This window comes from Chelonoidis abingdonii, chromosome 2 (assembly GCF_003597395.2).
Source record: "Chelonoidis abingdonii isolate Lonesome George chromosome 2, CheloAbing_2.0, whole genome shotgun sequence".
Taxonomy (NCBI): Eukaryota; Metazoa; Chordata; order Testudines; family Testudinidae; genus Chelonoidis; species Chelonoidis abingdonii.
The window spans coordinates 238711501-238724568 of record NC_133770.1 but is presented as its reverse complement, the minus strand read 5'-3'; the positions used below and the strand labels follow the sequence as shown (position 1 = coordinate 238724568).

The 13068-nt window shown below is 41.3% G+C and overlaps 4 non-coding genes across 4 annotated transcripts; 2 read left to right on the top strand and 2 right to left on the bottom strand.

Moving 5' to 3' along the window:
• Nucleotides 1-4209: 4209 nt before the first annotated feature.
• TRNAY-GUA (transfer RNA tyrosine (anticodon GUA)) lies at nt 4210-4299 on the bottom strand. Its single transcript is given in 2 exon segments — nt 4210-4245; nt 4263-4299. It is a non-coding gene; the product is annotated as a tRNA-Tyr (tRNA).
• Nucleotides 4300-5636: 1337 nt separating this feature from the next.
• TRNAR-ACG (transfer RNA arginine (anticodon ACG)) lies at nt 5637-5709 on the top strand. The gene has a single exon. It is a non-coding gene; the product is annotated as a tRNA-Arg (tRNA).
• A 2034-nt stretch (nt 5710-7743) lies between these two features.
• TRNAR-ACG (transfer RNA arginine (anticodon ACG)) lies at nt 7744-7816 on the bottom strand. The gene has a single exon. It is a non-coding gene; the product is annotated as a tRNA-Arg (tRNA).
• Nucleotides 7817-8199: 383 nt separating this feature from the next.
• Nucleotides 8200-8289, top strand: TRNAY-GUA (transfer RNA tyrosine (anticodon GUA)). The gene is given in 2 exon segments: nt 8200-8236; nt 8254-8289. It is a non-coding gene; the product is annotated as a tRNA-Tyr (tRNA).
• The last annotated feature ends 4779 nt before the right edge of the window (nt 8290-13068 follow it).

Below are 13068 nucleotides of genomic sequence, written 5' to 3'. Positions count from 1 at the left end.
CCACTAAGCAAGATTCCTGTTCCAACCAGTAGGTCTAACTTCTGTTCCAGCCATTAGAGCTGACTGCCCCTGTCCTGTTTATGACAGCCAGAATCTTTCAACTTTCAGAAAAGCTTTTTGGGGGGATGAGGGACTGTATATCAAGAACTCCTTAGTCAAAGGGCACCAAATTTGGATCATTAACAGAGCATAGCACCCTCTGAAACACACCAAATGTCAAGGCAAAATAAGTAAGCATGTCAATTTTAGAGTACTTAGCAGAGCTGCACTTTAAACAGAAAGCTGGTCTTAGCCTTAACTATACCTAGTACCTCAGTTTAATGAGAAGAAGAGAAAAAATTCCAAAGTAAATTGGACAAGCTGTCTGCCTTCCTGTGTATTCATTGCATAGGGCAAGGACAGCAACTCTTCAGATTATATATGGGATAGTCCAGTAACTCATTACAAGAAAATCCTTCAGCTGGGGCTTGTAACAATTCTCAACCAGAAAGGTTTTACGTACCTTGAGCAATGACAGTGGTAAAAATAAATCCGTACACTACCAATGTGATGGACAAAAACCCAAGACTCAGGGAAATGGAATTGCTTCCTGCCCGTATTTGATTAACAGAGCTCACGGATGAAAGGTAGACAAAATGGAATCTAATGTTGGAAACACTCTCAAAAACAAACACATTGCTACAATTTTTATGATAACAGCACACAGCAACAGGCTTTTTGCTCACCCCCCATTCTGCTTCTTCCCAGGAGGCAAAACCTAACTCCTCTGCACCTCAACCCTACCACTCAGGAAAAAACAAACAAACAAACAAAAACAGGTGGGAGAAAAACAAAAACAAACAGCTTTTATCTAACTCAAAAGTGGAGAGAAGCCAGAGACTCCATGAAGTCTGCTACAGTAATCAGTATGGCCAGTCTATTTTGTATCAAAGGTAACCTAAGATGAGGGCAATAATGAATGGAACTTCTAAGCCTTAATATCAATACTGCTTGCACTATGGGTGCGGGAGAGCAAAGAAAAAGGAACTCTGCCTATAAAATGTGTCCAAGGTACTCAGAAGAAGGTGTGGCAGATGAAAGTATTGCAAGTTGTGTTTTCAGTCAAGTACATTTCCAATTGCCAGTGGCCCATGAAATGAATAAAATATGGTAATGGCTACAATCCAAGCTTGAAAGAAGAATGTGCAGCAAAGGAAAAAATTTCCTTCAAGCTGCAGCCAAACCAGCAACCAAAAAGACAGAAGGAAGAAGAAAAAAAGAGGGGAGAGGAAAAATATAATCTACATCTTAGAGAATGCATGCACCAATCCTGTTATTATTTATATGCTAAGGATGCCCTTGGTCACTTGAGCCAATTCCACCCTACCCTGTCATAACTTCACAAATGTCCTTCAGAGATCTCATCTTTATAGTGTAAAACAAATTACCTTCATACTTACTTACACAACATCTTGGAAAGGACCTCCACTCACAAGTACAGTGTACAAAGCAGAATACACTTTGCACTTTTTTTTCTTCAAAGATTCTACAGGTCCACTTCATCTTATCACATAAACTGTCTGTTTTGCAGTCAAAAAAATATCTTGGACTTCAGCTAAAGAAGGAGAAGAGCAGCAATTACCTTTCCCAGGAAAACAAATAGAAACTGGCATACAACAATTAACAGATAGTACGGCCAGAAGGGATAAATCATCTAGTATGACTTCCTTATATATCACAGCTTTTTAAGTTCATCCAGTTACCCCAGTAAGACCAGTAAATTGTGTTTTACTGAAGTATACATTCTAGAAAGCTATCCAGTCTTGATTTGAAGATATTGAGAGATGAAGAATCTTATTTCTAAATTGAGTTCATCTGGCTTCAACTTCCAGCCTTTTGTTCTTGGTATCCCTTTTTGAGCTAGATTAAAGAGGCCTTTTGTACCTGGAATTTTCTCTTTGTAAAGATGTTTAAAGTCTGTAATCACATCCCCTGTCTTTTTCTTTCTTTCTTTCTTTCTTTCTTTCTTTGATAAGCTAAAGTTTGTGGTCTTTAAGTCTTTATACAGCATTTTCTCTAGTCCTCAAATTATTTTTATATATCATTTTGCACCTTCTCTGATTTTTCAAATGTGGACTCCTGAACTGTGTGCAGTATTCTAGTACTGGTCTCACTAATGCCATAAACAGAGGTAAAATAATTTCCCTACTCCTAATGTTTGATCTGAGCATCAATGGCATTCATGAATTTATCCCCCCACCTTTATGTCTATACAGCAACTGGGAGGTCTGAGTGCAGCACATATAGACATACCAGAGTTAGCTTTGATCTAGTGGGCTCCTCACTGCAGTGTATACATACATAGTTGGGTAAGAGGTTTAATGTCTTTCCCATGGTCATACACAAATTCTGTGGCAGAACTGAACATAGATTTTCCGAGTGTTACGCTAGTGCTTAACCCAGGGGTAGGCAACCTATGGCACAGGTGCCGAAGGCGGCACACGAGCTGATTTTCAGTGGCACTCACACTGCCCAGGTCCTAGCCACCGGTCCAGGGGGCTCTGCATTTTAATTTAATTTTAAATGAAGCTTCTTAAACATTTTAAAAGCCTTATTTACTTTACATACAACAATAGTTTAGTTATATATTATAGACTCATAGAAAGAGACCTTCTAAAAATGTTAAAATGTATTACTGGCACACAAAATCTTAAATTAAAGTGAATAAATGAAGATTTGGCACACCACTTCTGAAAGGTTGCTGATCTCTGGCTTAACCCATAAGATCTCCTTATATTTGAACAGGTTTGGCCCAGGCTCCTGCATATGTTGCAAGATGAAATATTCTCTAAACATATGCAAATAATTTTAAGAACAGCTGAATCCTTGAGAATGAAACCAGGTGTATTTTGTGGGTGGTTTCCCTCCCAGCTGCTATTAGGGGTTGCTCTCTCCTGGGGCTTCTGTGAATAGCAAAATCAGGTTGGAAGCCCTACCACCACAGGGAATGAGGATATGTCTACCCTTGAGCTGGAGATGTAATTTCCAGCCTGAGCACATATATGCATGTGGCTGTGAAGGCAGTGAGACAGGCTGGCTGTCCCAGGTACAATCCCATTCAGGACCGTAACTACATACTCTAGTGGCTAACCTATACTGTGACCCACGCAGGCTATTTTTAGCATGCTAGCTTAATCAAAGCTAGCACATATATATCTACTTGAGCTGGAAATTACACCTCTAGCTGCAGAAGTTATACAGTATAACCAGGGCCGGCTCCAGCTTTTTTGCCGCCGCAAGTGGCGAAGCAGGAAAACAAAAAAAAAGATAAAGCTGCGATCGGCAGCACTTCGGCAGCAGCTCAACTGCGCCACTTCATTCTTTGGAGGCAATTTGGCAGTGGGTCCTTCGCTTGGAGAGGGACTGAGGGACCCGCCGACGAATTGCTACCTAAGACCCAGATGTGTGCCGCCCCTTTCCATCGGCCGCCCCAAGCACCTGCTTCCTTTGCTGGTGCTTGGAGCCGGCCCTGAGTATAACTATTTCAGTAAACACCACAAACTAGCCAAAATAAGTGTGCTGGTACAAAAACTATGTAGCGTCATGCACAGCCACTTACTGTTACTTGGGTGACAGCTGGCACATTATTACCATATCTGGGGATGGAAAGAAGATGATTTTGGGGGGCATAATTTGTATTAGACAAATTATAAATGACTATGAAGGGGATTCTTTACCACTGTGCTGGATACAGCCAGGCAAGACGATCTAGTTCTAGCTAGATTTCTAGGTCACAGACTAACTAATCACAACCTGGCTATTTTGGTAATGCACCATGTATAGTTCTAGCGCTGTAACAAAACTAATCACAGTAACAAGAAACCCCCGCAGGCTGAAATCACCCAAGGGCCTGCTCCTCTGCAGCCCGTTCAGCAAAGCTCCTCAGGGCCATAGCGCTGAAAGGAAAGAGGTGGATAAACGCCCCCGGCGGGAGAGGTGGGTCACGCTGCTTTAGCCTGGCCCGCCCCTGCCTGAGCGTGGCTAGTGACCAGGCAAGACCCACCTGGCCACGCACCTGGTTCCCAGTTCGGTGGCAGGACAGGCAGTAGCCTGGCCAGAGATACTACCTGCGCTGGGGCGGTTTCCGCGCGCCAACTTCTTCCTTTAGAAACTGAATCTTGCGAACAAAACCGTTCAAAATATGAAGAGAAAAAAAAAAAAATCTCAGTCTCCTTCGAGCCGGAATCGAACCAGCGACCTAAGGATTCCCGCAGGCAGCTCCTCTACAGTCCTCCGCTCTACCAGCTGAGCTATCGAAGGGACATGGGATATGCTTCCTCAGATACAAACAAGAGTCTTACAAGAGCGAATTCTAACTGTGACCATGCGCACTACAAGTGAGCGGTGCAAGATGGAGCAGACGCACCAGGAGTAAGGGCCGCTACTTGCCAGGGGCTCCGCTCGGCGCGTGGTCAGACTCACTAACTGCATCCCGGGCCCAGCGAGTCCTGCACCTGCGGCTCCTGAGCGCGCTTCCGCAGGGGCGGGAAAACTGAGGGAAGACGGAGAGCCCAGGCTCTGCCTCCTCCCCTAAGCTCTCGCGGCTCTTTCCCTGCCCCCATGTTTCCTCTGTCCCTAGGCCGGATGTTTTGTTGGCTCCTGCGCTGTATTGTCTGAGAGCCCCCCTGCCCCGGCAGTATCCCTCTATCCTGGCCAGTGCGGCCTTTGCTTCTCCACAGCTCAGCTCTGTCTTCGTCCCCCTTCTTGGCTTTGCAGGGCCCATGTTTTCATCTGCCCCACAGAGTTGGCAAATGTGTGTCCAGGCAGGTTTTTCTAAATCATGGCTCCAAATTCTCACGTGCAGACCGTTGTTTTAGCACTTGCCTTTCACTGTGTCCCGTCCTCTGAGGGAAGAGCCCTTACTGCTGTGCAGTATCCATTGGGTTTCCACGGATTTCTGGGTGGGAGTAAGGCCTGGCCTATGCAGCTTTTGTAGTGGTATAACTACTTACCAATATACCAGTCAAAGCCCTACCATAGACATGGTTGTAGTGGTGACTTATGCCAGTATAGTTATTGCTCTTTCCATATGGAAATGCTATACCACTACAAAACAGTTTTATATCAGTATAACGGTGCTCACAGTAGGTGGGGGTCATATCACTTTATCAATATCAGCATAATTGCAGACCCCTCTGTAAGATCAGCTGTTTAGATTGCAAGCTCTGCAAAGAGCTGATCTCATATTTGCCTTTAAATAACCTTCCACGCTTTTGATATTATATAAGTATCCTCTAGCTCTTCCTGCTCCCTCCAGCTCTACTTGCTACATTATTCACCGTAAAGGCAGGTTTAAACTTAAAATGCTGGCTCAGCACAGCTGCAACAAAGACACCAACAGGAGAGCGTCTTCTAGTTAATCCACCTTAGCAAGCAGTGATAGCTATGTTGATGGAGGGTTTCTCCTGTCAACATAGCACTCTTTACACCGGGGATTAAGTTGGTATAACTGAATCGATCAGGAGTAATGTAGTTCTACTGATGTAAGTTTGTAATACAGACCTGGCCTCTGTACAGTGTTACCCTAATACCATATTTAGTAGTTTGGGTAGAAATAATACTATATATCTCTCTATTCCCAAACCAAACAACGTTCAGGGCCAGTGGCGCAATGGATAACGCGTCTGACTACGGATCAGAAGATTGTAGGTTCGACTCCTGCCTGGCTCGGGTGTTCTTTTCTGTAAAACAAATCTCCTGAATCATTTTCTTTCTGGTACTTTACTAATCGATTACAGCTTTCCTGGGAGAAACTGCTGTTATAGCTAACGTTCCAGAATGACTTTTATTATAATTTACTAGTTTCACTCCACAACAATCTTAAAAACCCCAAACCTCTCCTTCTGACCTGAAGCTTCCTGTTCTTGGTATCAGGCCACTGGAAAATCTTTTGGTTTCTGTAAAATACTTTCTGCTGCTTTTTAGTTTCTCTTTTGTAAAGAAACTTGCCCTTTTTCATTTTAAATTTGGCATTTTTCCCCTTTACAGTTACAGTTTCATAGTGCAGCCATCACATATTCAAATCCAGCAGCACAAGTTCCCAATGAATAAGTCAAGAGAATTTGAAAAAATAATTTTATGAAGTTATAAATACTTGAATTGGGTTTTGTGGACATGCAGTAAATCAGAGAGCCTGCCAATCCAAACTACTTCATAGTATTTTCTTCTATCTGTAGCATGGCTTACTCTGGAGTGAGAGTTCTGTTCTATTCAGATAATGATACTTCACTTAGTACTGTAGGACAATTTACTAAAGTTGTAAAAGAAAAAAAAGCTATGATCTTGATGTAAAGATGATAGAGTGCTAAAACCAAAGCTCTAACTGCAACATTTATTACTGATATTGGGGCTTGTTCACTGTAAATTTATGGAAAACTTTATTAAATCTACAAATATTTGGTATTTTGAGTATTTCTTACCATTTCAATTATGTTAGCTTCCTGATCAAAAATGATTCTTCTTTAAACATACTGAAAATCTCACATATGCTTTAAATATATCTTAGAATTAAGACTAAGATTTTGTCACAGAATCTGTGACATTTTCTGCTCTAGCCCTGGGCCTTATCTCCAAGCCATGAGGCAACAGGGTACCCCACATTTCCCAGCCATAGTAGGCAGCAGGGGCCTGGAGCTCTAAGCTGCTGGCCCTGCAGCTCTGAGCTATCATAGGTGACAGGGGAGACCCTTGCACACTCAGCCACTGTGGGGAACCCCTAAGCAATAGTAGGTGCTGAACCCTCCACATTTTGTCAGTTATTTTTAGTAAAAGTCAGGGATAGGTCAGGGGCAATAAACAAAAATAATTTGCAAACTACTTCTGTATTAACTAGACTTCTTATAGTAATGTTCATAACATAAAACAAAGATCAGATAGTGAATGGGGGGGTCTAGGAATGAAAAAGTAAACTGCTGGTTCGTAAGTATATAAAATGGTCTGATATTTCTAAAGTATAGCAAATCATCACCATGGAAAATAATTTATCACATGAATATCGCTTACTGGATTTCCAGACCTAATTATTTCCAGCTATACTTTGTTTAATTAAAGATGATAGGCCAGATCAAAGATCAGTCAATGAATAGACCTATACTTTTTTAGGATCTGGCCTAAAAACATTTATTTTCATAAAATAGCTGGGGGAAAAATGAAACCCAGAATTCACCTCTTGTAGGTGAAGTTTAATAGGTCGTTGCTGCCTGAAAAGCAATACTTTTGTTTTTAACAATACATGTTCCTAGTTTTCATTTTCTATTAGGCCAAGAGTTTCCATGTTAGTGTTTTTTTAACTGCTACCTTTAAGAAGCCCATGTTTTCCCCTACATTTCCCAATAAGAAGTGTCGCTCTTAGGCAGTTGACTGTTCTAGAGGGATCTGGTATGCTTTTAAAATGTTCACCTTTCACAGCTCATTATGCAATCCCTGAATTTGTTTGAAAGAATGTACATTTATAATTATTTCAAAAGGTTAACTATAAATGGGGTAAAAATACTTGAGTATGTCTTGCAAGTCCAATTTACCAGTTCTATTTTAGGTCACCGTTAAATTGTGAGCTGGGAGTTCTGTGGGAGATGCAGGCATAAAGGTAGCACGGCTGTTCAGCCAAACAACTATGTGTTTCCTCCTCATATTTAAAACAAGTGTTTCTTTAATAAGCTTGTAAAATTGAGTGCCTTTCTTCAGACAGAACAAAATACACGCGGCCGAGCCAGGCAGGAGTCGAACCTACAATCTTCTGATCCGTAGTCAGACGCGTTATCCATTGCGCCACTGGCCCCCGCCTAAAACGAAAAATATCTGACTATCAAGTAAGAGGATGAGGAACGATACTCCTACTACACCCTCCCCCCTTATCCACCCTGGACATCCTGTGGTGCAACGGCCAAACCATCACCCCCCTCCACCCCAGACCGAGCGCTGCAGATACAAGTACAGCCCTAGGAAGGCGCAGGGACCCCACCCGGGAGCGACTAGTGCTCATCCCGGGTCTTTGAGGAGAGCCCAGACGGCACCACCTGGCGCATCGCCCGGCGTCACTAGACCCGCTCAGAGGTCATGCGCATGCGCCTTGCAGCACGAGCAAAACGGTTTGCGCACGCGCTACGTTAACGCCGATTCTCTCAGCTCTAGTGTGGAACTGGGGTGGCGACTTTTCGTGTTCCTTCGATAGCTCAGCTGGTAGAGCGGAGGACTGTAGAGGAGTTGCTTCCGGGAATCCTTAGGTCGCTGGTTCGATTCCGGCTCGAAGGAGACTTTTTTTTTTCTTCCTCCCTCATCCATCTTTATCTGCGCTTTTGGACATTGATTTAATGTTGCGGCTTACAGTTCTGCCTCAGATAGTCGGCCAACATATGACATATGTAATACTTGTGCAAAGTTATAGGAAATAGATAATAATTTTAAATATTTTATCAAAATGAGACAGAGTTGCTTTTTGTCTGTGCTGGAAAAAGACGTTTTTGGATCCCTTATTCGCAGAGGCAGGCTGCTCAGCACTTGTAATTATAGGTGGACTCCTAATGCAAATTTCAGTCCCAATCCAAACTTTTGTAAAATGTGGGAAAGTTTGGATCCAGTGATTTTGTTTGGGCCCAGCTCTACTTTCAATAGGATCTACTCCAAACAAACAAGCAAAAAGGTGGTGGTGATGGTAGTAAGAATGAATGTTGTGCTACCTTTATGTGAAAATCAAAATCTAATAATTTGTTGAAAGGGAAAAAAGGCATAGTGTTTTTGTGCCATGTTATCATATGCCCTGATAAGGTAAGTTGCTCTAGGCAAATTCCTACACCTATGTGGAAACTCTGTATTTTTATCTAGATTGGAATTTGAAAAGTGTTAACATATATATTAAATTAGCTAATTTGTTAACAGCCTAGTGTAGCCCAAGAGAGAGTGCCTTGCTTACATTAGTCTCTGAACTTGGGTTAGCGAACACGTGTTAATTAACACGTCAGGTAACATCTTTCAAATCCTAGTCTAGATAAAGAGAATCAGCAGAGGCAGTAGTCTGCCTACACAAAATAACTTGCAGGACTGAGGCCTTTAATAGTAAATTCTTCAGAACAGAGTCTGGGCATGCACACTGTGAGTGCTATCATAATACAAATAATAATACATTCTGTTTTCTTATCTCTGTTATTATAGGTGGATTCTCCTTTGTTATGCCTAACCATAAAAACTAACAGTTCTGCAGATCATCATTTCTTTGGTTCCTTCCTTGAAGATGGCCATCAAATATGAACAAGCTACCTGTTCCGTGGCTATCAGTCTTGCTCTGAAGAGTTTGGGAAGCCAGAATCTGTTAATCTCCTCCCAAAGTGGAAGAGTATGTAGTAATCTAAACTAAGTGAGCTCTAAGGGTATATCTACACAACAAGCACAGCAGTGTTGCAGCTACCCTGCTATAGTGTAGACACTTGCAGCAACAGCAACAGAAGGAGTTTTCTGTCCCCGTAGTAACTCCACCCTCTCAAGAGGCCTTAGCTAGATTGATAGAAAAATTCTTTGGTCAACATAGATGTGGCTACATTGGGGCTTAGGTCTCCTTAATTACATTTCTCAGCCAGGGGTGTAAATTTTTCACACCCCTAAGCAACGTACCTGGTTTGACCTAAGTGTTAGGTGTAGATCAGACCTAATAGCTCATGAGAAAAAAAAACTACAGATGCTACTCCCACACTTTGGTCTTCCTTGCCACTTAACAGCAATGCACCAGACAGCTTTTTCATTTGAATTTTATACAATAAATCTGCAATGCCAAGTATATATTTAATTGTGCATATGTTTTGTCATTCAATCTTCCTTGATAGCTCTAATTCTGAAAAGAGGAAAAAAACATAAAAATCCTTGACTAAAATTACACCAATTTCTTAGATATCAAATCTTAAGGAAAGGCAAAATAATGAAATTAAAGCCCACAGACATATCTGAAAAATGTATCCTATTAAACAGTTTATTTTATTATGTATTTATGTTACAGGGGAGTAAAGTGCACAAAAAGTTTAAACAGCAAGTTACGTTTTTGCTAGTTTTTAATCTTCAAAAATATTTCTCCCATTTTCTGTTTTGTGTGACCTGGGTATGAGTCATTCTCCAAACATTCAATAGAACAGATCTCAGTATAATAGATCCAGCCAAAACAGTTGCTGCTCAGGTAATTTCCAATCACTTGATTGGACTAAATAACATTGTACGGGGAAAAAAATCCCTCACTTTAGCAGGCATAGAAATGTTCGGCATCTTGTGCTGCCACCTGCACAAGGGCAGTGTGAAATCCTTAGTTCACTGAAAACAATAGGAGTTTTGCCATTGACTTCAATAGAGCCAGGATTTCACCACCTGACTCCTCAGACTCTTTTCCTGAGAAAAATGCTGCCAGCCAATCCCGAGTATTATTGCATGGGCCATTAACTCCTCACAACCAGTAACTCAGGAAAGAGCTGGAGTAACACCTCTTGATGCACAGTATAGGTGAGAACTTTAAATAATCGAAGGGATTGTCTACATGGGAAATTTGCCAGATTTCCCCATCTAGATAAGTAGAATTCTGCACTGTAGAACAAAGAAGGCATTTGCAGCTGAAGTTCTGGTTATATTTTTTTAAATGCATTGGGTAGATTCATTTGCCACATGCCAACTTTTCTGCCAAGTAGCTCCTCTTGGGAAAACAAAGTTCTTTTAGAACTTACCAGCTTGGAAAGTCACCATAGACATTTTGGATGGATCAGGATATTATTGGTTATTTTGGCTGTTAGTAGAACAACTTCTTCTTAGGGTAGAAACATAAAGGAAGTGCTGTAATTCTTACACATAGGGAGTCTTTATTATTCAGAGAGTGTTTGACAGCAAAGGTAGATTTCAAATACATAGTATTTTTCATACAAATAAACGCAACACCATAGAGCAAAATATTTGCAACTCTATGCTTTCAAAAGATTAATAGTAATTTAACTGGACTTTACATGGAAGCAAATCATGTAGGCATCATTGTTTCCACTTTAGAACACCTTCTAGAAAGCAAAGAAAAGCAAAAGAAAATTAAATTCATATTTATGGACCAAATCTGGACATCTTTATTCAATTTTTATTATATCCTCGTATAAGCAGACTCTCTGACTTTACTGGGACCTGCAGGTGCCCAACACCTCTGAAAATCAGATTGTCTTTATTTAACTGCCTAAATGTGGATTTAGGCACCCAGTTTTAAAAAGGTTGACCATAGTTTTTATCAGTCTAATAGTATCATTTTAGCAAAGCAACATTCTTTCAGAGACATATCCTGAAGCCTGTATTCAGAGTTGCTGGGGTTTTTTGACAAAGGCTGTAACAGTGCATAGTGATCCTTGCAGACAGAACCCCATTTAAGACAGTGGGGCTCCCTGCAGATGCAACAGATGTCTGTGCGGATCACAATGCAGGATTGCAGCCTAAATTCTTTCTCAGGCATCCTTTCTCCATTAAGAATGTAGTAAAAATTATAGGATTTAAGCCAAGAGCCCAAACCCTTTGAAGTCATTGGGGATCTTCCATTGATTTCAGTGGACTTTGGATCAGGCATTCAGGCCTAGATCTTCAAAGGTATTTAGGAGCCTAACTCCCAGTCTGGGCTTTATCCTTTGCTTATTACCTGTGGGTCTGATTTGCTGCAACCATAGAAATCAATAGTGAAATTCCCATTGATTTCAATGGGAGCAGCACCTGTAAGATGATTTTTATATATACCATGTGTAACTTTCATCTAGACTTTTAACTGGATACATTTTCACATTTAATTCTATACAGGAAACAGTCACTAGCATTTTCACACTTTCACAGTAAATTATTGAAATAAATTTGAAAAAGCGTACTTGGAAAATCATTTACACAGCATGTGTAATATGTATCCATATAGGGCCAGATTCTCCATTCCGCCAAAGTGTGTTTATATTTGCTTCAGTGGTGTTACACCAGCATAAAATCAGTGTAAAGGAGTAGAACATAAGGCCCACAGATATGTGTGTGTATATGTTTTGTGACGTATGAATGTATATAAATACAGTGGGCTGCATTCTATCCATAAGATATATGCATATACATCGCACACTAAAATCAGTTGCAGTTGAGTGTGCATACCTTGGGACAGAAGTTGACGCATTAGAGCAAGGGAAATAATTATGTGCTGCATATGTGCAGGTAGCATAGGGTCTGATAGAAGTAAATTGGAGAACTATTTCTGATTACAAGGGTAGAAGTAGCTATAATGCCTGCACAGCTTTATGGAGATATGTACTAACTGAGTGTTAAGGGGTTTTAAAATATCAGTGTATCAGAGGAATTTTAAAGGAGCGTTAAAGATGGTAGTATTTAATGACTTTGGAATTATAGTTATAGATTTTAGCTGTATATTTAGCGGCAGCTGAATGGCATTTGATGTGAAAGGTGGGAAGAGGAGGAAGAAAATGTTTCACAACTACAGAATCCAATTTTTAAGACAGAAATCATTTAAACTTTTGACAAACAATATATTCCCTGGTTTCTATAATTTACTAGAGTGTTACATCCTCCCCAAGACTGAATTTTGAGAAGAGGAACCACAATAGCAAATGCACAGAATTGAGGTGTGACAACGATTGATGGAATAATTTCAGTACAGAGGATATAAACTACATAAGGATGAAGCTAATATGTCAAACCAGCACAGTGCTCAGTTCAAAATTTCTGAACTAGTGCTTTAGCTCTTACAAACTAGGGGTCTGATTCTCCTCCCAACTGCTCCAGTTTTACCTTGGTATAAATCCACTGCAGGGCCGGTGCAACCATTTAGGCAGACTAGGCAGTTGCCTAGGGCGCCAAGATTTGGGGGTGCCAAAAAGCGGTGCCCCCCAATTTTTTTTTAAATGGTTGAGCAGCAGCTGCTTCTGGGACAGAGAGGGAGTCTGAGCTGCCAGCAGCAGCGGCTGCCAGCAGCCCAGGGCGTCCCCTGGGTCAGCGCGCCGCCATGGCAGCCGGCAGCCCAGGGCCCCCCCTGGGTTAGGCCGCCGCTGCAGC